A 25,115-nucleotide genomic window follows, 5' to 3' on the forward strand; every position below is an offset into this window, starting at 1 on the left:
GCTGGCACACGGTCAGTGCATGCGCATTATGCGTATCATCTAATCTAGGGCACTCACAGGCAGCTTTTCACTTCTTGTCGTGCAAAATGCGAAAAGGCATTTGAACCAATAAGAGGGGGATCTTGTAACACTAGTCAAAGGATGACAAAAAAGAAGAGATGCTGCGCTAATAGCCCTACTTTGTTTATTTCATATAAAATCGCGGCATTTTGCGTTATATAATTGCATAGGTTTGAGATCGCTATTACGACTGCGATATAATTAATCGTGCAGCACTAATGCTTAGTGTATTCTAAAGGGCAATAAACTCCACTCCAGCAAGATAGTCATTTTATGCAAATCATAGACCTTTATGCCTTATCTACAAATAAAGTATAATATTGGGAACATTGATCTTGAAGAGAGTGTCGTCGTGTTACTGTCGCAACCGAACGCGACGCGCTAATGCTGATGCATGGAGAATGACTGAGGCGAGATGACTTTCCGTTAACTTTAACTTAGAGACTAAAATATTAATTTTACCACACATTAAGCTATTGAATGACTTTAGAAGTCTTGGAATATAGTGTGAAAACTTGATTGTGCTTTACAGTTTTTTATGCCTTTAGTGGGGCTTAACAAAATAACACAATATGCAGAATGTCGGACGTCACTTATAGGCTAAACTGTTTTTATAGATAAAACTATTTACATTCGGCAGTCATGAAAACAAATCTCAGATAACGGTTGACTAGGTAACAATGTGTAATTTTGCGCCGGAGTTCTCCTTTAACTTACATTAGCTAGCTAACTACGAACGAGCTAACCAGATAACATTAACAAATTGACAAGCACTTACTGGGCACAGTGGGCAGAATGGCTCTTCAAATGACGGACGAAATTGGAGGTTGTCATCTGACTGTCCGCGATCTTAACGTTGCATGTCTTGCAAAGCGCTGTTCTTTTGCCATCTTGTTGTAAGAAATTCTTGAATCCAAAAGCGACGACGACCCTCGTTATCCCTCCGGCTGACATGTTGATGTGATCTGATGTAAGTGGGCGTGGTGTGCGCGTAAGGTATGAGAGGGCATGACTGATGATCTCGTGATCCAGTCATGACAGCGCTATTCTCAGCCTGCGCTCCAGCTGGATCAACTTTATTTTTTTTACATAATTTATATATTTTATATTCAAACTGAAAACATGATGTGATTAACACTCAAGTCATATTATTACATGCAAGTGTGTTTGATTTATGGACCAAATTTTCAGATCAAGTTTATGGACCAAGTTAATTTAATTAATAAACTAATTATATAAAACTATTAATGCACTACAATTAAACTGGTTATATGCCTTTACTTATAAAAAATAAAAAACTTATTTAAAAAAATACCAGGCTTAAGGCATTTATTTTTTATGCAGGCCATACACACAGGAGTGAAATGGTTAAGACCCCTCCCCCTACAAACACACACACATACACAGACAGGCAAAGACAGAGATGTAGGCTCAGATTAAGCAAGACCACATTCAAACAAACATATCTGACTTTCTGTGGGTCCTAGCTAATGAGTGTCAATTAGAAAGTTGTCCGGCTCGAGGAGTACAATATACATACCGATTTTTGTAACTGTAGATAAAACTAACAACCCTACTTTTGTCAAAAGGTGGCGCTACTGAGCCCTCACCACGCCCGTTTCTGAAACATTGCACGTGTCTACTGGCTAATAAATGTGATGTGTCTGTTGAGTTTCATGCATTTTGAAGCATGCTAAGGGTCTCAAAAGCATCCTAAAAGCATCCTAAAAGAAGGGTAAAGTTTGATGCGTCGCCACGGCAACAGTTTCAAAGATATCAAGAATCCATTCACAGGTCTACATCTGCCGTATGTTTACATTATACATATGAAGTTTGAAGCAAATCGGGTAAAAATAAAAGGGTGATATCAAAGCATTTTGAAAGTGACACACTTCCTGCTGCCAGTTGGTGGCGCTATAACTTTGACTCACAATAGTCACATCCATGTGATCGTCCTCTTACAGCGAACATACTGCTGAAGTTTCATCAAGATCAGTTAATGTATGCTGAAGTTATAACAAACTTCCTGTTTCACGTTTCTCGCCATGATTTCGTTTCCTCGCCACGGCCAAACCGTTCGAGATATCAAAAATCCCCACACAAGCTTTCATCCTCAATCTCTTGACTTTACGCTGACCGAGTATCGTCGAATTTGGATCAAAGCTCTAGGAGGAGTATTTCAAATAACATTGCGAGCGTTTTACAAACAAACCTCAATAGCCGACTTCCTGTTGGGCTGGGGTAAAAAGTAAAAGCGCGAGGTATAGATGAAACGATGAGATCAACATGCGTACCGAGTTTCATATTATTACATGCAAGCGTGTTTGAGTTATGGACCAAGTGTTCGGACCCCATTCCAGGGGGCGCTGACGAGCCCCCCTGCCACGCCCGGGTACCATCTTCAGCCCGGCTCTGATGGCCGCGGGTTCTGACCCGTGTGCAAAGTTTCAAGAGTTTTCGAGCATGTTAAGGGCCCCAAAAGTGCCCGAATAGTCGTAAGAAAAATAATAATAAATATAGCTGCGAGCAGCGATGGCGGGCCCAAGCCGGTGGCACCGCAACCCCGGTTCCTTTAGTTACCTAAATGCACCCGGGTGGCGGTGCCGAAGGCTTTGGCCCTTTTATGATTAAATGTTAAAACGGCTTGCCATACTCTGTCATTTCGACTAGTCACAATTATGTTACAGATATCTTAAATGATAATACAAACTATCCAAAATGTAATTACGAATAGACAGAAAGACGTTGTTGATATCTACAATGTTAATTCCGGACAGGCAAACTTAGCTTTTAAATGTTAAAAGGGCTTGCCATACAGGGACGTAGGCTCAGAGAGAGGCTCACCATATTCAAACCAAAATATCTGACTTCCTCTTGGTCCGAGCTAATGACTATGTATTAGAAAGTTGTCCGGCTTGAGGAGTACAATGTATATAGCGATTTTTGTAACTGTAGATAAAACTAACAACCCCACTTTTGTCAAAAGGTGGCGCTATTTAGTCCTTGCACTATGCCCGTTTCTGAAACTTTGCACATGTCTACTGGCTAATAAATGTGATGTATCTGTTGAGTTTCAAGCAATTTCAATTTCAATTTCAATTTGACTGTTGAAAAGAAGTGCGCCGATTAGATACTCAGGATCGGTATCGGCTCTGACACTGCCATCTTTGACGAGGCTGATTCAAATTCTATATTGTGCATATATACTATTCTATGTTAGGCACAAAGGCACAAAAACTTTCTAAAGTACCATAAAGTTTTTGTGTACTGTATTATTAGTGTTCTGAAGCTATTATGTGATATAGAAATTAATATTTAAGTCATTAAATTCAAGAACACAAACTTTTCCCTCTCTGCGCCTTTCAGTCATTCACCATTCAGCATTCAAACAGTCACATTCGTCACATTCGGTTACAGTCAATGATGAAACGATCTTCAAGATGATTGAATGTTAATCCTATTATACTGGATCTTTAAGATAAAGGTCTAAAGGTCTATATTTTCGAATGAAGAAACTTTTTCTTGCTGGACTTTATTGCTGTAACTTAACCGTGTTACTTTCTACCGGGTGTCGGACGCTGTCGGTTAGATCACAACACTAGAGTCAGAGCACTATAATTGTTCTTCACGCACACAGTAACTGAAATTTAAAACCTTTAAAAGAAAAGGCTCAATAAACTATTGCATAGATAGATAATGTATAATACACTGTTCATAAATATGTATTTCCTTTGTGCTTTGAACTTTTCAATACGGACTCACTGCGCTGTAACTTCATGTGGCTTCAAGCACATCATTCTCCGCTCGGGATGCACATAAGTGCTTTGTGCTGCACCGTATTGGAGCCGTAATATCATAATGCAGTGATGTAATGACAGATTATTAATTGCCTTTCAATTATATGTTGCTGCGTCATTAAACATCTGTCCTATGCATTTCAAACATTTATAGCAGCCATGGCTATATTTTTTTATGATTTTTGTTATCTTGTTTTTCATGAATGTATTTTTCAAAAATAAGAGCAATGTGTATTATCTATTATTAATATGGTTTATAATAGCATTTTTGTCATAGATTATGACAAAGTAATCATATGATCCACCAGCGAGGAACCAGCAGAACAGAGTGAACATTCATTCTGTTTAGTTCAATCCTACTTAATAGGAATTTATTTAAAATGCTCGCTCTACTCCACACCATTAATGTCTTGTGCGGACATCCGTATTTCGACTTTCGGTTTTAAGTAAGCGATTTAAAAGCTCCCAAGTCCCAGCGGAGTCACACGTTGATTAACCGGTGGGAATATACACAATAGGCCTACCTGATATTGAACACAAGAGGGCAGTATAGCACTACGTATGACTCAGATTATTATTTTTTTATGAATTTTACAACAATTCTGGCTGTTTTTGAACGTAAACATAATTCTTAAATGAAAAAAAGGAAAAATTGGGGAAGTTATAATATTTGTATAATTTAATTTAGAAACAAATGATGTATAATTACATTTTTAGAAGATATGAGGCTTTTAGTGTTTACTTTTTTGACATTACTTTAATCTTTTGCCATAGTTGCACATGTCTACTGGCTAATAAATGTGATGTATCTGTTGAGTTTCAAGCAATTTCAAGCATGCTAAGAGTCCCAAAAGCATCAAAAAAGAATGTTAAAGTTTGATTCGTTGCCACGGCAACAGTATCAAAGATATCAAAAATTCATTCACAGGTCTACATCTACCGTGTATTTACATTATACAGATGAAGTTTGAAGCAAATCGGTTAAAAATAAGAGAGTGGTTTCAAAGCATTTTGAAAGTGACACACTTCCTGCTGCCAGTTGGTGGCGCTATAATTTTGACTCACAATAGTCACATCCATGTGATCGGTCTCTTACAGCGAAAACACTGCTGAAGTTTCATCAAGATCAGTTAATGTATGCTGAAGTTATAACACACATCCTGTTTCATGTTTTTCGCCATAATTTCGTTTCCTCGCCACGGCCAAACCGTTCGAGATATAAAAAATCCCTTGGCACCTTTTCATCCTTAATGTCTTGACTTCACGCTGATCGAGTTTTGTCGAATTTGGTTCAGTGCTCTAGGAGCAATACTTTAAATTCCATTGCATGTGTTTTAAACACAACCCTAAATAGCCGTCTTCCTGTTGGGCTGGGGTAAAAAGTAAGAGTGTGAAGTAGGCTATATATGAAACAATGAGATCTATATGTGTACCAAGTTTCATATTATTACATGCAAGTGTGTTTGATGTATGGACCAAATTTTCAGACCAAGTTTATTGACCAAGTTAATCTGATTAATAAACTAATTATATAAAACTATTGTCAATGCACTACAATTAAACTAGTTATATGTCTTTACTTACAAAAAATAAAAATAAAAACTTATTTAAAAAATACCAGGCTTGAGAAATGTATTTTCTTTATGCAGGCCATACACACAGCAGTGAAATGGTTAAGCCCCCTCCCCCTGCACACTCACACACACACAGACAGGCAAAGACAGAGATGTAGGCTCAGATTAAGCAAGACCACATTCAAACAAACACATCTGACTTTCTGTGGGTCCTAGCTAATAAGTTTAAATTAGAAAGTTGTCCGGCTCGAGGAGTACAATATACATACCAATTTTTGTAACTCTAGTTAAAACTAACAACCCCACTTTTGTCAAAAGGTGGCGCTACTGAGCCCTCACCACGCCCGTTTCTGAAACTTTGCACATGTCTACTGGCTAATAAATGTGATGTGTCTGTCGAGTTTCATGCATTTTGAAGCATGCTAAGGGTCTCAAAAGCATCCTAAAAGCATCCTAAAAGAAGGGTAAAGTTTGATGCGTCGCCACGGCAACAGTTTCAAAGATATCAAGAATCCATTCACAGGTCTACATCTGCCGTATGTTTACATTATACATATGAAGTTTGAAGCAAATCGGGTAAAAATAAAAGGGTGATATCAAAGCATTTTGAAAGTGACACACTTCCTGCTGCCAGTTGGTGGCGCTATAACTTTGACTCACAATAGTCACATCCATGTGATCGTCCTCTTACAGCGAACACACTGCTGAAGTTTCATCAAGATCAGTTAATGTATGCTGAAGTTATAACACACTTCCTGTTTCACGTTTCTCGCCATGATTTCGTTTCCTCCCCACGGACAAACCGTTCGAGATATAAAAAATCCCCTCGCAAACTTTCATCCTCAATGTCTTGACTTCACGCTGACCGAGTTTCGTCGAATTTGGATCAAAGCTCTAGGAGGAGTATTTGACATTCCATTGCGAGCGTTTTACAAACAAACCTCAATAGCCGACTTCCTGTTGGGCTGGGGTAAAAAGTAAGAGTGTGAGGTATAGATGAAACGATGAGATCAACATGTGTACCGAGTTTCATATTATTACATACAAGCGTGTTTGAGTTATGGACCAAGTGTTCGGACCCCGTTCCAGGGGGCGCTGACGAGCCGCCCTACCACGCCCGGGTACCAGCTTCAGCCCGGCTCTGATGGCCGCGGGTTCTGACCCGTGTGCAAAGTTTCAAGAGTTTTCGAGCACGTTAAGGGCCCCAAAAGTGCCCAAAAGGTAGTAAAATAATAATTATTATAATAATAATAGTGAAGAAAAATAATCCCAAGGAAAACAATAGGGCCTTCGCCCTTTCAGGGCTTGGGCCCTAATAATAATAGAAAAGAATAATCCTAAGGAAAACAATAGGGCCTTCGCCCTTTCAGGGCTTGGGCCCTAAAAAAAAAATAATCGGAAGGAAAACAATAGGGCCTTCGCCCTTTCAGGGCTTGGGCCCTAATAATAATAATAATAATCGTTAGGAAAACAATAGGGCCTTCGCCCTTTCAGGGCTTGGGCCCTAATAATCCCAAGGAAAACAATAGGGCCTTCGCCCTTTCAGGGCTTGGGCCCTAATAAATGTGACTTGACTTGACTTGACTATTGTAGTGTTTGAATAAAGGGTGGCAATCTTTCATAATCAACTGTTGTTGTGGACTATATACTGGAGGTATATTTTAAGGGGCTAATTGAGGAAATCGCTATATTTTTTATTAGTTTAAAAATAAAATAAAAATATCGGATTGGTATCGGTCGATACTCAGAATTTTGGTATCGGATCGGTTTTGAAAAAACGGTATCGTTGCATCCCTAATTAGGAGTGGAACCTAGTCATTGAATGAGTCTTCTCTCCGTGAGGAGATCCTGAAAGCTTTCAATCATTTCAGTGCTCCCTTTCCTGCAAGTTGGGTGGAGTAGGCTGTCCCCCCCATCCAAGAAAAGTTGGCCCACTGATGGTGGCTGCCGTCCATTTGGTGTAAGTTCCGAGATGCTCATGTCCTCATAAGTTTTATAGAGCTCCTCTATAATGAGTGTGTGCTCCGCCTGGGCGTTGACAGATGCTTTGCTGACAGATTCTAGAGTTGGAGCTGGGCAACACCTAGTTTGAACTGCTGCTTCCGTGGGCTCCCTTCTCATGAAGCCAGTTTCACCATTAGCCTGGTTCAAGGGTCGGCTTTCTCCACCATTCCCCTCCTATGGACTGGATATGCGCGGCATTTCTACTCCAGTTGTGTTCCCTTTGCCGAACCCTGTCGAGTTCCTCCGCAGCCCTCCGACATCGGACGTGGCGGAACGTCTGGTGTTAAGCATATCACTCGTAAGCAGTGTGGAACCTATGCTAGGCTGGGGCCCATATGTTGTGATCCCTACAGTCTGATCTCCACATATATTTCCACGATACGGCTCCCTTCGGTGAGCCTGTGTGTTCTCTCGGCAGAGTCTGCTCTGCCATCACAGTCCGGTGTGTCTCTCCCCTGTCATAGGCTGGAGCCACCCCAGTGACATTCCTTATGTCATACTGCCCAGTCTTCCGCCCTGTAAGAACAGCAGTGACTTCCCTGGCCTAAGCCCTGTCCTTCCCACCTCAAAATTACGGGGGCATCAGGGGGCTTTTGTCTAGGCACTGGAAGGTGGCAGCTTTAGTGGCGTTTTCAAAGGTTATCCCCATTCAGTCGACCCTGGTTGCGTATGAAGGAGGGAATGGAGGACAGTCCCCTTGCCACTATCACTGGACCACCGTTGACTCCAGGTTACTCTCGACTCCTCAGCAAAAAAGCAAGTGCGTGCTTCCATTTCCGTATTTATACCCGCGCGTGGGTATTGGCTCGTTCAATAGTACTCGAAGAACATAGGCTCTCTGACGCGATCCCCATTCAGTCGACCGTCGACTACATCCTCTGTTCCCTCCTTCAGGGAACAGTGGGTTACATGTGCAACCAGGACGTTTCATGACATCATCAAGTCCTATTTCATTGGCTAGGCACCAACCAATCAAACCACTCGTTTGAACACCCCCTCTCCCTCCCCCTTTTATATCTCGCCGCCAATGAGTTGCAAGTATATTTTTCAAGTTTGCGTCTGTCATTGTATTTCTGTTAATGCCATTTTACACATTTGTTACTACTTGTCTGCAGCTTCAAATTCAGAATACAAGTTTGTGACTATTTGTCTGCGAGTGCAAATTTCAACGTTCAACTTTAGATTTTTATGCTACTGTTTTACCTTCATAGTATTAAGCATCTTATGAAATAGTGCACAATTTCCAGACACCAAAACCAGTGGGTTTTTTTCCTCTGATGAGGCAAGGGAGGCAGTGTCTCCTCAAAAAAAACGTATGAGAAAATAATCGATATTACAAAAAAAAGCAAGGCAAATATTAAAAAATGTGACATTAAAAAGTGTAAAAGTCACTAGTTTTATTAAGTAGGGTTACTTGTTGGCCAAGTTGGCCAACAGCGACACCCGCAGGTGAAGTTACAGGTGAAGTTCTCTCATGTCTCGCCTGAGCCTATTGAGTTAACAGACCCCCTAAAGCAAGCGGTGGGTTTAGTGGGGGGTAATTGAGAATGAATCAGAGAAAGTTACATGAGAGGAGGCAATGCCTCTATGATTAGATATGATTGTTCGTGATTGGTTCACGCAATAAATCCTGCCTCTTGTTTTCATGAGTTCTCAAATTGGCCTGAATGAGGACAAAGATGAAATTGATGGGAAGACTAATTAAAAAGTAAGTAACAACTGAGCTATTTAGATATCACCGCTTTGTCACATAAAAATCAAACTTGAAATGGCCTGAAAGCATGATGACTGTGGGGGTATTTAGTCCGCAATCAGCTTGGGGAAATTAAAGGTACATCTTCGTGTCTGTGACCAGAGTGTAGGGTAGACTGGGTACAGTTGAGACACTTCTGCATTTTGATTTTTCACACAAAATAGATACTGAAAAGACGTGAATTTCCACATGACATGCCACATGACATTTTATTAGCTTGTAGACTAAGATATTATCAATCAATATTACTCATAAGTAGTTTATATTTTTCACAATTAGCTCATAAAAATAAGGTGCTTTTTCTTTCAACTTTGTCTCAACTGTACCCATATGTGGTACAGTTGAGACAGTACCATGGTACAGTTGAGACACCCATTTTTAATGATGTAAAGGTAACTAATCGTTCAATGAAAATATAATAAATTAAGACATATAAAAAAAATAACAATTGGGCAACATGTTTTTTTATTCATCCATTCAAATTCATTAATTTTATTTTAATTAGCACTGGTTAAATTTTATAAAACAGAAACAATATATTTTATATATTAATTAATAATACACAGTTTAATGATCACAAATACCAAATTTTTATTTCATTTGTGGCTTTTACTGGCTAATTATGACATTTAACCTGTTATCATAACACTGAACAACTAAACAGTGTGTTTCCTAATTGAACTCTATTGCGGGTACAGTTGAGACAGTAGTGTCTCAACTGTACCTCGCTGGCCACCTCGCGCATTTCTCTAGATTTTGCAATGACCATGCATGACACAATACCATGAAATATGCCAGTTTTTAGGGCACAGAATAACGTTTGTGATTATACCAGTTACGTTTAACAGTCACATAAGGATAATAAGCTAGCTATTCATTGTGGAGTGTGCATGGTGAAGTGAAAGTCTTACCTTAGAAAAAAAACTTTTGCCAATATCTTTGGATCGGAAATGCGTCCATTGATAAAATTTCCCACGATCAAAGAGGACACTAATACGCATGTGCACAGCAAAAATCACAACTTTTGCTGGCTGCGCACGCAAGTTATTTAAGGTGTCTCAACTGTACCTATGTCTCAATACCCGTTCTACCCTACAAGCTTGATGATTGTCAAATAATCTGACTATTAAAAAACAACGTTAGCTCAACATAATATGCATTGTTTAAATTATTATTATTTTGGAATACATGTAAAAATGTGCAAAAAGACTAACTTGATGAAATGTATACTTGGTGTAGGAGCATTAATTGTTTTTTTTTATTTATTATTGGTTATTCACTGTCACGTGGGCACAGGTGATCACTTCCGTTTTCTTTATTATTTCCTTTGTTGAATTGTTTGATGCTGTGTTTGGAAGGGGCGAGTGGCGGGAGCCTACTTTCTGTTGACCGCATTGCGATTCAATGAATCATGTCTACATGTGATACCAAAAATAAAGGTGAAATCAAGTAAAGATCTTCAGTCTATTGTTTAGGTAACGATATGAGCAATGAGTGCAAGCGAGTCAGGAGTCATCCCGCTTCAGAGCCTCTGCGTGGCTATTGGACGCCGCGAATACTTGGTTTAAATAAATAAAACATTATATAGTAAGTGTAAAACTACAAAATAGAATTATATTTTGTTTCTCTTTTTATATAATGTTTTTTTACCAGGAAAATTAAGTGTAATGGACATAAATTTGCATTTGATATGTATAAAAAAACTTTCCCTTCTTGTTTTAAAACACCACTGCGCACCGGAAGTGTCATGATTTTGCCATCATGTCCATGGTTTCTCCTAGTATAGTGGCAGGATCATGACAGACCCATGTTTTGTGTGCAAGCGCATGGCCAGCTGTTTTGGCCATGTGCTTGTGTTGTCTCGTTTCTTTACTCCGCCCCCTTGTTATCCTCGTCTCGTCATTATTGTCTAGTCAGTCTCACCTGTCCTTGTCATTAGTGTCTCCCTATATTATTCCCCTTGTGCTTGCTGTCTTTTGTCGGTTCATTGTTAATCCATGCCAAGTTTGTGAGTACCTATCTAGAGTATTTGTCCTGTTATTCGATTGCTTGTGTCAGTCGTTTATCTAGTAGTATTTTGTCAGTACCTTGTCTAGTAAGTCTTTATAGTCCTTGTCAGAGTCTTGTTTTGCCCCCTCGTGGGCTTTGTTTTCCCCTTTTGTCTACAATAAACTATCTGTGATTGCACACCGTCTGCTTCTGGGTTCATCCGCCACCCACATCATTACAGAATGAACCGACCAAAATCGAACCCAGCAGATGGTATGTCCTCCAGTGTCAAGCATGACCCTGAGGAACTGAAGGAGTGGTGGTCCAAGACCATCGCTGACTCGAGGAGAGGCAAGCTCCCGATTCCCGCTCAGGGACAGCTATCGATAAGGGAGTATGCCCGGGTTGTGAACGAGAGGGGGTTTTTCATTCCGGAGTTCCTCCTAAACTGCTACCTCGTCGCTGGTCTCAACTCTCTTCCACCCCTGGTTGAACGGGAGGAGCTGGTGACTTATCCGTTCACTGATTTGGTGGATTGCTTGTCTCGGAGAGAGTCACAGACACCCACAAGCTCATCATCCGCCAAGCTGCCCGTGATCCCGGAGGGTCGTGTTCTAGCTGTGGTCACTCAGGGGGATCTGGTTTCCTCCGTATCTTCTCCTGAGGTTTCGTCCACACCACCTCATCTCCGTGGCAAGCGAGAGAGACGGAGTTCATGGGATTCTCCTTCTGAATCATCCTCGACAGAGTCAACGCTGTCTGAGACTGCCCTTCCTGCACTAGTTACAGCCCCCATTGAGCTTCCACAACCAGTCAAAGGTCCGTCTTTGATGTCCGTGCCACGGCCTAGGAAGAAGAGGAGGAGGAGGGGAGCCTCTCGTCCTTCATCTCCACCTGTCCCAGAGCCCGCTGCTGTAAGCGCTGTCCCAGAGCCCGCTGCTGTAAGCGCTGTCCCAGAGCCCGCTGCTGTAAGCTCTGTCCCAGAGCCCGCTGCTGTAAGCTCTGTCCCAGAGCCCGCTGCTGTAAGCGCTGTCCCAGAGCCCGCTGCTGTAAGCGCTGTCCCAGAGCCCGCTGCTGTAAGCGCTGTCCCAGAGCCCGCTGCTGTAAGCTCTGTCCCAGAGCCCGCTGCTGTAAGCGCTGTCCCAGAGCCCGTTGCTGTAAGCGCTGTCCCAGAGCCCGCTGCTGTAAGCTCTGTCCCAGAGCCCGCTGCTGTAAGCGCTGTCCCAGAGCCCGCTGCTGTAAGCGCTGTCCCAGAGCCCGCTGCTGTAAGCGCTGTCCCAGAGCCCGCTGCTGTAAGCGCTGTCCCAGAGCCCGCTGCTGTAAGCTCTGTCCCAGAGCCCGCTGCTGTAAGCTCTGTCCCAGAGCCCGCTGCTGTAAGCTCTGTCCCAGAGCCCGCTGCTGTAAGCTCTGTCCCTGAACCCGCTGCTGAGGACACCGTTCCTGAGCCTGCTGTCGTGAGCGCCGCTGAGAGGGCTGCAGCTGATTCGGCTGCTGAGGCTGTTTTGCGGTCAGTGTCAGCAGATCAGGAGTTGCCTATTGCCGTTGCGGCAAGAGCTTTGTCCAAGTACCTGTCAAGTCTGGCCAAGATCCTGGAGGTTCCAGCCAGGACTGGCATGTTGTCTTGTCCCGAGTCCACAGCTGCCGTGAGCGCCGACCCCCAGTCAACTGCCGAGAGCGCCGACCCCCAGTCAACTGCCGTGAGCGCCGACCCCCAGTCAACTGCCGTGAGCGTCGACCCCCAGTCAACTGCAGTGAGCGCCGACCCCCAGTCAACTGCCATGAGCGCCGACCCCCAGTCAGCATCTGACGACGATCTCTCCGATTCAGAGATGTGGAGCGTTGGTACTGTGCCGTCTTCAGGGAGCTCAGTTCGGGCTTCTGCTCCACAGTTACCCGCAGCATCCCTTGTTTTGTCTCCTGTTGTGTTGCCTCCAGTGTCCCCTTTCAAGAGTCCTGTCCCATCGCTCGTTTCTGTCCCTGTGGGGGTTTCCCCCCCTGTCATGCTACCTAGTGTTTCCCCTAGCGCTCCTGTCATGTGCAAGCCTCAGACTGTTTCCCCCAAGAGATCTCCTCAAGCGTCCACAGGAAAGTCCTCCCGGATTCCCCGTCCTCAGCCCTCGTCCCAAAGACCCAAGACCCCCAGTCCTCCCATCCACCCTGAACTGCCCCCCAAGGACACTGTGTTTCCCCCACCACCTCTGCCTTGTATGTTGTTTCTAATGTTTCACCCCAACCCGGTTGTTGTTTATTCATGTATCCCTTTAGTCATGTTTGCTATGTTTTGTTGGTTTTTGTCCATGTCTCGTTCTGTCTTGTCCCGTGCTTAGTGTCCCTTTGAGGAGCGTCTGGTAGCCGCTCCTTAAGGTGGGGGTTCTGTCATGATTTTGCCATCATGTCCATGGTTTCTCCTAGTATAGTGGCAGGATCATGACAGACCCATGTTTTGTGTGCAAGCGCATGGCCAGCTGTTTTGGCCATGTGCTTGTGTTGTCTCGTTTCTTTACTCCGCCCCCTTGTTATCCTCGTCTCGTCATTATTGTCTAGTCAGTCTCACCTGTCCTTGTCATTAGTGTCTCCCTATATTATTCCCCTTGTGCTTGCTGTCTTTTGTCGGTTCATTGTTAATCCATGCCAAGTTTGTGAGTACCTATCTAGAGTATTTGTCCTGTTATTCGATTGCTTGTGTCAGTCGTTTATCTAGTAGTATTTTGTCAGTACCTTGTCTAGTAAGTCTTTATAGTCCTTGTCAGAGTCTTGTTTTGCCCCCTCGTGGGCTTTGTTTTCCCCTTTTGTCTACAATAAACTATCTGTGATTGCACACCGTCTGCTTCTGGGTTCATCCGCCACCCACATCATTACAGGAAGCAGCAGAGACAAGCAATACAATTATTTCAATGGATATGCACTCTTCAGACTGAAAATCTGGAAATAGTACAGTTCTAAAGTTAATAAGGTAAATAAACTAGGGATGTACCGAAATGAAAATTCTTGGCCGAAACCGAAAACCGAAAAAGAGGAAACCAAGGCCGAAAACCGAAAACCGAAACACCGAAAGAAATTATGCCAATTATTAGTATCATTGCATTTATGGCTATGACTGTGTACAAACTTTACTAAAATCAAGGCATTGCAATTGCATAAATTAATATAACATTTTCAAAGAATAAATCAATTACAAATTATGCAAATATTTATTTAGCACAATGCACAGTATAAAATAAAATTCAAACTAAAATGTTTAACTTGACCCCACTCATGTGTACACTAAATAATAATAGGTTTTAAAGAAAGGTTTTAAAATGAAATGTTCTCTCAAAAACAAAGCTGAGCGCAAACTTCTCATCACACTAGCACCCAGTTTGCATGTCTAAATTAGTTACATTTTAAAAATTTAGCATACAATAGCATAAAAAGCCTTTTTAAATGAACAAAGGTCCATGTTTAATACAAATGTACATGAAACTTAATGAAACATGTTTAGTGAATGTAGAAAATATTTAAGAGAGCATTAATTTAGTTCTATACATACATATACATAGTTCCCAATCCCATATACATATTTTTTTGTAATGTCACAAGTAATAATCTCAGGGTTTACTGGGTTTTACATGATTATTTTTGTATTGGTGGTGGAATACTAAAAAATAAACATTGTCATGTATTTATCTGTCTTCTTCTCACCGATTACTGAGGGTTAGAGAGGACAGTTACCCTGTCGTTTCAAGGAATAGTACAAAGGAGAGCGCGTCAAGTATAAACACCTCGACCGTTTGGAGCGGTGCACGCGCTGTTTGTGGAGACTCGCGCTGCCTTGTTTACTTTCGCCTGCCTCCGCAGCGCGAGTCTTATTATAATTTTTAATTGTTTCATCCACCTATATCTGCTCTAAACAATGCGTGCCGCCATGACGACGACTCCGGTTGCGAGCGGGTCAAGAGCGGTGCGCGCGCTGTCTGTGGAGACTCGCGCTGCCTTGTTTATACTTTCGCCTGCCTCCGCAGCGCGAGTCTCCACAGATAGCGCGCGCACCACTCTTGACCCGCTCGCAACTGGAGTCGTCGTCATGGCGGCGCGCATTGTTTAGAGCAGATATAGGTGGATAAACAAGGTTTCCGTCTCATCGCGGGTTCAGATACACTGAAATACGTCCACACCACAGACATGTTGCTTCAGACAAGCACGTGCAGGTCGCGGTTTCTGTTTGCGTCATCACAACATTTCGGCCGTATTGTTTCGGTGATAAAAGTCTTTCGGCCGAAAACCGAAAATGCACTTTTGGGCCATTTTCGGCCGAAAATTTTCGGCGGCCGAATATTCGGTGCATCCCTAAAATAAACAATAAAAAAAATGTTGACAGTTATGCACTGACAATGGAAGTGTTTGGGAAAAGCTCTCAACTGACTATCCCATATGGAGCAAGCATGCGTCTCATGAATGCATCATGCATAATACATATGGATCAGGGAGGGGTATTTTCTCCAAGAAGGAAAGTGACAAAGTGCCTCAAAAAATATATATATAAATAAATATCTAAATAAATAAAAAATAATAATTAATATATATATATATATATATATATATATACACACATATATGAAGAGTTTGGTTCCAAAACGCTATAAATCCATTTTGATGAATTTGAGTAAAACTGTGTTTTCTTTAGCAAGAAAATGGGAAGATGAAAACCACTATTTTCGGTTTCAAATTTTCACATAGCATTTGTAGGTTATAATAACAATAAAAAATGAAATCCAGGTTTTGATTTCCAAAGATTTATTATAAAAACAGATCGTTTTTTCCCCCAAAATGCAATTAATCCAATAATTATTTTTTTTTCAAAATGCAATTAATCAAAATATTAATTTAAATTTTTCTTGTGCATACTATAAATCCATTGCTTTAATATAACAATATTCGGTAACACTTTAAGGGTTCATGTCGTGAATTATCATGAATTCATGGATAAATGAATTATGCATTAATTCATATTAATATCATCAGGAACTAACAACGTTTTTTTTAACAGTTCAACGTTTTTCATTCATGACTTCATGGATGAACAAAACCTTAATTAAAACATTAACTAAGACGAGCACATCATCATGAATTATGATTTATTAAGCATGATCTAACGTTATGCATAGGCCTATCGCTGTTGTCAACCTTGTGACGTCGCCGCTGAACTTTTTAACGGCGATCAGCTGTAAACTGGCTTGGTCCTGCTCGGTTTTCGTTGACTTTGAATAAAACAACTGAAAGTTTTCCAAAAGATCCTCTGGGGTCAGTGTGTCAGCGTGACAAAAGTTTGATGCTGTCGTGTGAGAACAAGCAACAGCCGGCATTTCCTCCTCCCGAGTAGGGATGCAGCGATTACCGGATTTCACACGTCACGGTTAATTAATCGTAAAGACTTTGCTACACCGTGTATTGTGCACGGGCAACTAACACAAAACGAAAACAAAATTACACCAGCGGTGGACCAGCTTAAAATGCTCATCAGTCACTATGGCAGAGGGACTAAGCAGCGGCGCTCTATTTCCACCGGAACCCCCCCCCCCCCTGTCGTTGCATCCCTACTCCCGAGTCCATCTTCTTCCTCACGTAAATGATTCGATTTCGATGTCACGTTTACCCATGCAGGATGCCTTACCCTCCGCAGGTTCACCAATGCTGTCAAAATTATTCATTTTTTTGTTTGTTTGTTGATCGAAAGGACAAAATAGGGAAAACATAGGAAGCCGGGTTAGTTAAAGTGCTGCCGTTACTGTTTACATTGCGTGGAATGGTGCGTTGTGATTGGTTTAGCGGATATGTGGCATTTTGCAGAAAAGGGAGACTGCCGTTTGTCGCGGTTTGGAAAGAAAGGGAGAAAACATTACATAATAACACGGCGGATATCCCATTTTACGTAAAATTAAACATTGTTTTGTATCTGGTCGGTATTGAAAAGTCAGATTTTTGCAGTAACTCATTTTTTTTTAAATGGCGTTTATCGCGTTTTGGAACCAAACTCTTCATATATATATATATATATATAATTTAAAATATAATGAGAAATGACAAATAGACATTTGTCACATGTAATACAATTGTCACGTATAACTAAATTAAAGTGACACTATCCAACACCAATGGAAATAGGCATTGTCTCATTCCCCTCCTTGTGAGGGAGTAACGGTAAAATCCAGACAAAAAGCCATGTGATTGGAGGAATCATCCCCATCAAACTATGATTGCGAAATCGGCTGTTTACCATGGGAATTACATAATGCCCATCTCATGTTCACAAACTTTCTGTAAAACAACCTGAATGGGTCAAAGTAGTGGGAATGGACCCGGATTCAAATGAATTCAATAAACTATTAATAATTTGTTAAAAAAAAAAAAATATATATATATATATATATATATATATAATATATACATTGTATCACTTGTTGCTTGCTTTAGTGTTTCACTCTGATTAGGACAATATTATAGGCTAATAATAATGATAATCAAGCATTTATTATTTTAGTTTTTAATTTAAATTTGTCGCAAATTTAATTCTCAATTAAGTGTATGTCCGAAAAACTATCTGTTAACGGCCCTGATAATGATAGTAGAATAACAGTTAATAGTAACAAAATCTGCACAAAATATGTTTCCTGTTTTAACTTATTGATTGCTAAACAGTATATTTGTAAGCTAATTTTACAATATTAGAAATTATTGAAATTATTAAATATTTTTTATTTTAGTTAGCAGTAAAGTTCAGAACTCTGACTATACTATTTAAGCATAAACATACAAAAATATTAGGCAATAGTACAGGCTATGTAGGGTTGGGTATCGAGAATCGAGTATCGATTGGAACCGGGACTAACTTTTCATTTTTCCCGGAATCGTTCAAAAGTTAAAATTTTGATTCCTAGTTTCGATATTCACAGTCCGCCGAGCGGAAGAAGAAACCGCTGAACAACACCAACGAAGAAGCGTCTACCGGAAGTGTTGGCATAACCACGCGAGTCGAACAAGAGTAGCTTACGTCTGTGGTCCAAAGTGTGGCTTTACTTTTCTAAAAACAATGAAATCTCGGCAAAATGCTAAATTTGTGATAAAAGGAGTATTTGTGACAGATGGAGTATTTCCTTCAGAAAGGATTATTTCCTTCAGAAATACCATTGGTTAGCAAGGTTAGCTAAACTTTTTTGACCCTGCCTCTTAAAAGAATCGGAATCGAGAATCGTTAGGAACCGGAATCGAAACAAGGAATCGGAATCGGAATCAGAATCGTTCAAATTCGTACGATACCCAACCCTAAGGCTATGTCTTAAATGTATAGTACACCCAACTTAATAAGATCCTCATTTCTACTTTCCAAGACTATTTTGTAATTATTTAACATCATTAGGCCTACTTTATTTGTCAAATATTGCTCTGTCATCTAATCTTCTTTTGCTGTTCACAGACCCACATTAAAGAGACCTCTTCTACATATTTATACGCCTCTCGCTGGCTTTTAACACTGCACAGGCCATTTAAATGCTAAGTAGCCTTGTCTTTTTCAGCCTATTTGATTATGGTCATACACTGGTCAGATGACCATCCATCAAGACTGGATTTGCACTAGTGAAATTTAATTATAAATGTATGCTTTCAAAATTCTTTCACATAAATCTTTTCAACTTTGGGATACAGCTATTATTTTCAGTGGAGTGAAGGGTTCATACAGAAAGAGCATGTGGAAATATGTCAGCACTTGGTGATTTAACTTTACAAAAAAAAAAAAAAACCCTCTTTTAAAATCCACAACGAAAAAATTGCTAAAAATGGTCTTCTTCATGACACCTTCTTCATTTAAAATATCATGTCAAGGAATGCATGTAAATTCTTGTCGAACCAATTTATACAATAATAAAATTCAGCTTGTGGAAACCCATTTCCACTTGCTTTTTCATCCAAGTTACAAAGCTACAAAGAGCTCCATTGAAGACAGCAGATTAGAATTTCTTCCATGGCAAACATGAGTGCACTTTTTCTCTAAGAGGCCAAGGGAGTTGACGGTGATAAATGGTAGTGGCAGAGGCACAGCAGCACCCACGTGGGGATTGGCACTGTCATCTGTTTTCATTTAGCCAGAGATTCATGGCACTCTTGCATGCAAAACGCGTGAAGATGCTCTACTGGAAATTGAGATGGTTAATTTCACTCACCCCACTCTTTCACCAGTCTTGGTCTATACGATTTGAAAGTGGATTTGTGTCCATTCGTTCATTCACTCTTTGCCAATATACCAATGAAACTCAATGTGCGTCTACAAAGCCTTTTTTTTCCAAAGAGGACTAGTTCACCCAATAATTTACATTTTGTCATTTACTTACCCTCATATCATAGCCTACCCATCATATGATGTTCTTACTCCCATGAGATTTGTATGGGGAACAGACCAAAATGTAAGCAATATTTTGATGACTTTTTAAAGAGAAAAAAAATACAGAAGCTCAGAGCTTCTGATATGATCGATCTACTTTAGTTTTTCATGGAAAAAGAAAACATGAGGATAAGTTAATGAATACATTTTCATTTACAGTGCCGAATTGTCAATCGAAATAATGTTGATGGTGAAATACATTAACCATCTGTTACTTTGACAAAATTAATTAAAGGGGCAGTACAGCAAATATTGTAACAATACCACATCTGATTAATCTGACACATTTTAACACAGGATGTTAATTTGATTAAGAATACTGAAATAGTTTTGATATCTACTGTGTTGATTACAAACTATATTTGGAATACACATTCTATATATATATCTGCTGCTAATCTAATCTATTTCTTAATGAGTGAAATAGAACATAAAAATTATTAGTAAAGATCAAACTTTAGAAAAGAATCTTAAACTCAGTGAGCAATTAAAGAGACGTTAAAACAGCCAAAGTAAACAATAACTTCACTTTCCTAATCCATTATACATTTGCACCTGAGATTATCAAGCAAAAAATGATGTACATTAGAGAACAAACCATTAGTACTGCTTTCATGTCAGTCTTCATGTAGGCTACAATATTCAATCAGTGGTAATTAAAACACAAAATTAAGCAGGGAGAAACAGTGGGAAAAGCTCATAGATGGAGTTGCATTTCTTTGTTATGAATCAAGCCAAGAGTTTGTGAAGGTAATCACAGTACAACATCCAGTCCTCAGCGAGATTTAAGTTTATCATTAAAGAAACCTACTGTAGAAACAGATCTAGTGGAACTGCACCAATGGCCAATCTACCTGAGAAATGCTTTGAAAATGTGAGTCAGATATGAAATATTGCAATCTAGAGCCACTATTCCAAACAACTAACGTAGGATAGAGTAAAGTAAGATGCATTCTGCAGTGTTGGGGGAAATACAACAGGAGAATGACAGGAAGGGTTAAAAAAGGCCTGCACAACTTCTAAAAATTGGTCTGAAATGTATGTTGACACTCAAAGGAAATTCTAACATTTTTAAATCTTGTCTATAAAGCTTCATCCGTTATCTTTAACCACTCATTCTCTATATCAGCCTTTACCACAGAGAAACGTATCAAGGGCAAAAGCTGTATGAATGAATGAATATATAAAGAAAGTAGCCTATATAATAAAAAGAAAGAAATAATCAAAGATTGACTGTGGTGCAGAAGCACACTTGTTACCATAGAATATCAGCAAATGTTTATATTAAAGTGGCACTAATAGTATTATCTTATCTCATATACACTGATCAATATAGAAAGTCATCCAAGTTATATTGAACCATATAATTACTGTAATGGTAACTATGGTAAATTTTATCAGACACATAATAATAATAATAATAATTATTATTATTATTAATAAAGCTCCTTCGAACATTGTAAGTAGCTTTCAAAAGCTTTCTGCAATGTTTTATTTATTTATAATAATAATAAAGCCACCACTGTAGAAAAAGTAATATGGAAACATAGTATCAACATGTTTTTTTACCGAATAAATCTAAATACACCAGGTTAAAGCTACAGCAGGTTATATCAAAAAGGAATGCATGTTTTACACTTTTTTACAATGCAACAAATCCGTGCAAGGACCATCTTTTTGGTGGTTACCATGGTGACTTTAATAAGAGCCAACCGTCCCTTGCCAGTTTTAAGTATCCCATATAGTAAATCCCTAGACATTTATTGCTATGCATTTAACATAACAGATCGCTATTAGTGTGGGTAAAGTAGTGCAAAATGAAAATTCTACAAGTTAACAAAAAAATAATAATGACGTACAATCCACCACACGAGATTTAGGCTACAATATAGACAATCAATCCATTTTTTCATAATAGTCCACTTACCGGATGGTGCTGAAGTGTTTTTAATCTCGCACGTCACATAAACGAACAATCTTTGCGATATATTTCCACAAGTTTATATCAGATGTACGTTACTTCATGAAGATGTGGTTTATCACGGGCAGAACCCGCAGATGAAATTAAACGAGGTAAACTGAGGAGAACCGTAAATTGCGAGACGTTGTCAGTCAATAACGATGCAGTTTGTCAAAGTCTCCAAAGTTATTTCTGCTGATCGTCATATTTCACCTGCACGACTTGTTCGTTTTTGACATCCACTTAGAACTTCCATCCTATCAGATTTTTTTAACCAGCACCTGAAGGATGACTGCCCCTTTCTCTGCTTAAGAGTGAATTAAATCCTTTGGAAGCGCCTCAAAAAAAATTCAGGAAACAGCAGATAGATGGAGAGTTGAGTCGTATCACACACATGCGGTTACATGGCTTTTCAGATCGACACACTACCATATTACTCCTAATAGGAATGCAGTAAACAGTAGCCCATTGGTGTTCGATTCACAAATGAATCATCTTTTGAACAGCTTTTTTAGTGATTTGATTGATCCGATTCGTGCAGCATAGTGAATCACTTGACAGTGAGGACGGCGAATAATACTTCATACGACGCTGGATTCTGTAAAATAATAATTGGAGAAAAGGTGATTAACAGCTCTATGTTATTAAAACTTGTACTGCAACATGACACGTAAAATGACCTATGCGAACGAGGCATCAAACGAATCAGTGTACCGTTTCTTTTAAACAAACAGTCCGAACGAACCGACTAGTTCAAACGTACTCTCAATCTAAGTAGAATTGTGTGTAGAATATTAGAGCGTTAGTTCTGCTGATGAACTGTTCTTCAGCATTTAACTCTAAAATCCTTTTATTAGAAAACTCTTTGTAAGTATTTTTTTCATGTGAACATACATAGCAGCCTAGAGCTATAGAATGAGTTTTTGCCAAAATAGTTTTGCAGTGCTTTATGACAATATCCGAGTTAGCGCCTCCCTGTGGTCTATCACGTGTGTGAATATCTCTGGATTGAGTGTGGGTATTTTGAGACTTTCCTCCTCTCAATACACACTTGGATCTGTCCATTTGAGTTTAACAAATCAAAAAAATATCTGTTTGAGAGTAGGTGGCTGTAGTCAGTGGAGGAGTGAAATAAATGCACTCAAGTTCTCACTTCTTGTTGGATCAGCCACCTATGATATCAAAGGCAGATATCGCGTGATTCATGCTCATGTTCTTTGTTACTAATAGGGTAAGACGGGGTAAGATGCACCCCGTGGCACTGTTTCCCTTGACCATAGATGGCACAAAATCTACTCTCAACATTTGATGATTGAATGTGCTCTTAATTTTGAAATTTAATCTTAAACTATCTTTAGTCAGTCAAAACACTTTTTACGTTAACCACGTAGGCTAATCTAAGATTGTGTCTCTGAAAATAGTGATATGTGTCATTGTATTAGGCCTATGCTTTTTGTGTCCATTTGTTTAATCGGCATTTGTGGACATGAATTTTTTTGTTTTGTTTTTATTATTATAATTCATGGGGGTTTTATTCATTTCCATGAATTAGTTGTATGCCATGGCTTACATTACAGATATCTTTGCTATTCAAATTAGGCTAATTGAGTGAAATAATTTTAATTTTAGACTACTTCTTTTAGGTTTACTTGTTTTAGAGCTAATTGTAACTTGTGAACTCATAATAACAATAACACATTTTTCGTTAGACTACTATATTTTAAAATGTTACAATTATTGCGCTCATCAAAACTAACTTCAAAATAATTATGTTGACCAAAAATAATAATCTTTGTAGTGAAGTGTCGGCTTCAGTTGTTTGCAGGAACAAAAAAAAAGCATATTGTTTCTTCCTGCATAAAGCATTTTTTTGTGTGTGTGATTTGTTGAATGATTTGTTGAAATTGTTGAATGAATGGTCAGCTGACTAAGTGACTCTTAAAGACAGTCTCTTGCCGCCATCTACTGACGTACCAATGTAACCTGCACTGAAATCTTTGAAAAATCCCTACCAACACAGAGACTGACCAACTGTCTAGTAACAATGTATCATTTATGATAATACTTTTAATCTCTGGATGAACAGAGGCATCCATACAATAGGAGAGCTATACATTGATGGCATTTTTGCATCCTTTTCATAATTGCAGTGTAAAATATACCGGGTAGCAGTTTCTTTAGATACTTTTGAAACTATATGTAAAAAAAAAATGTGCAAAATTTTGAGATCTTCTCAGGCTCTTGTTTTGATCGATGCCTCCGACCCATGTCTTTCTTAGAAAAATCAATATCTTATATTCAGTGTTGTGCAAGTTACTTCCAAACTGTAATACATTAGGTATTACTTGTTACTGTTATTTAAAAGTAATTCATTACCTTACAATATTACTGTCTCAGAATTGTAATGCGTTACATTACTCATGTATTACATTTGAGTTACTTTCACCAAAATAACTAAGTAGAACTTAACTTTTGGGGCTGTAACGATATGCAATATGAAACCGAAATCGCCATTCGCCACACGACTCAGATCCACGAACCTACAGAATCGCGACACACCTCTTCCAACTCCCAGCATTATTCTCCTTACCGTCCAGATCCAATGCTGCCTTATCTTTAAATTAGGCTATTAGTATTATTTGAAGTTAACATTTGAAGTTAACCACAAAACTAGTTGAGATTAAATTATTGAAAATTGGGGAAGTCCAGCATTATGGACATGACATTTGCAGTCAAAACTTGAAATAAAAATTCTCAGAAAATACATGTATTGAAACGTATATAGGCTACTTCCTTAAAGGACTCCAGACATATATCAGTCTATGTTTTATTTTTAATATTAGGGAAAAGACAAAAAAATAGGAGGCAAAATATATTTTTTGTAATTCTGTTAATTACACTGCGCAAATCGGATGAGGAAGGGTTGGCTCTCCCATAGAACTTGAAATATTCATTTTATTTTAGTTTTCGTGTTCGCATTTATGAGGAAAAAACAATGTTACAGACGCGACCGCTCTGAAGTGGCACTAAAAGACTGCTTTAAAACTTTCACACAGTCTGTTGCCTTTAAGAAGTAAAAGCAGACAATACACTGTAATACAACAGTAATACAAGCCTCACTGAACATGTAACGAGTAAAATATTACTGAAAATTGATTAGTAATGCCTTACACTACTGCGTTACAGCAAAAACTAATATGTTACAGTAATATATTACTTTTGTAATGCGTTACTCCCAACACTGCTTATATTTATGACACTTTGCAGTCTATCCGTCCAGTGATCTCCACTTCAATAAAAGCAAAATGGGAGGAAGAAATGGGCATTGTGATCCCAGACCCTATATGGGAAAAGAGTTTGAAACATACCCATCAATGTTCCAATAATGCTAGGCACTGTCTAATTCACTTTAAGATCCTACATCGTCTTCATTTTTCTAGGGAGAGATTACACAAAATATACCCTGAGAGTTATCCCCTCTTTGTGACAGATGCCTTGTTGCAGAAGACACGTTGCTTCACAGCTTCGTCCTGTGTCCCAAAGTTCAGATCTTTTGGTTTAATAT

The 25,115-nt window shown here is 39.4% G+C and overlaps 1 protein-coding gene across 1 annotated transcript in view; it reads right to left on the reverse strand.

The window, feature by feature from the left end:
- Window positions 1-22,050, reverse strand: part of il1rapl2 (interleukin 1 receptor accessory protein-like 2) — a 501,200-nt gene extending 479,150 nt beyond the window's left edge. The window contains exon 1 of the mRNA XM_089134720.1: window positions 21,518-22,050. The gene's annotated coding sequence lies outside the window, so the exon portion shown is untranslated. The remainder of the gene's footprint in view (window positions 1-21,517) is intronic.
- Between the last annotated feature and the right edge of the window lie 3,065 nt (window positions 22,051-25,115).

The sequence above is a fragment of the Pimephales promelas genome, chromosome 9 (assembly GCF_988280905.1).
Source record: "Pimephales promelas chromosome 9, fPimPro1.hap1.1, whole genome shotgun sequence".
Classification (NCBI taxonomy): domain Eukaryota; kingdom Metazoa; phylum Chordata; class Actinopteri; order Cypriniformes; family Leuciscidae; genus Pimephales; species Pimephales promelas.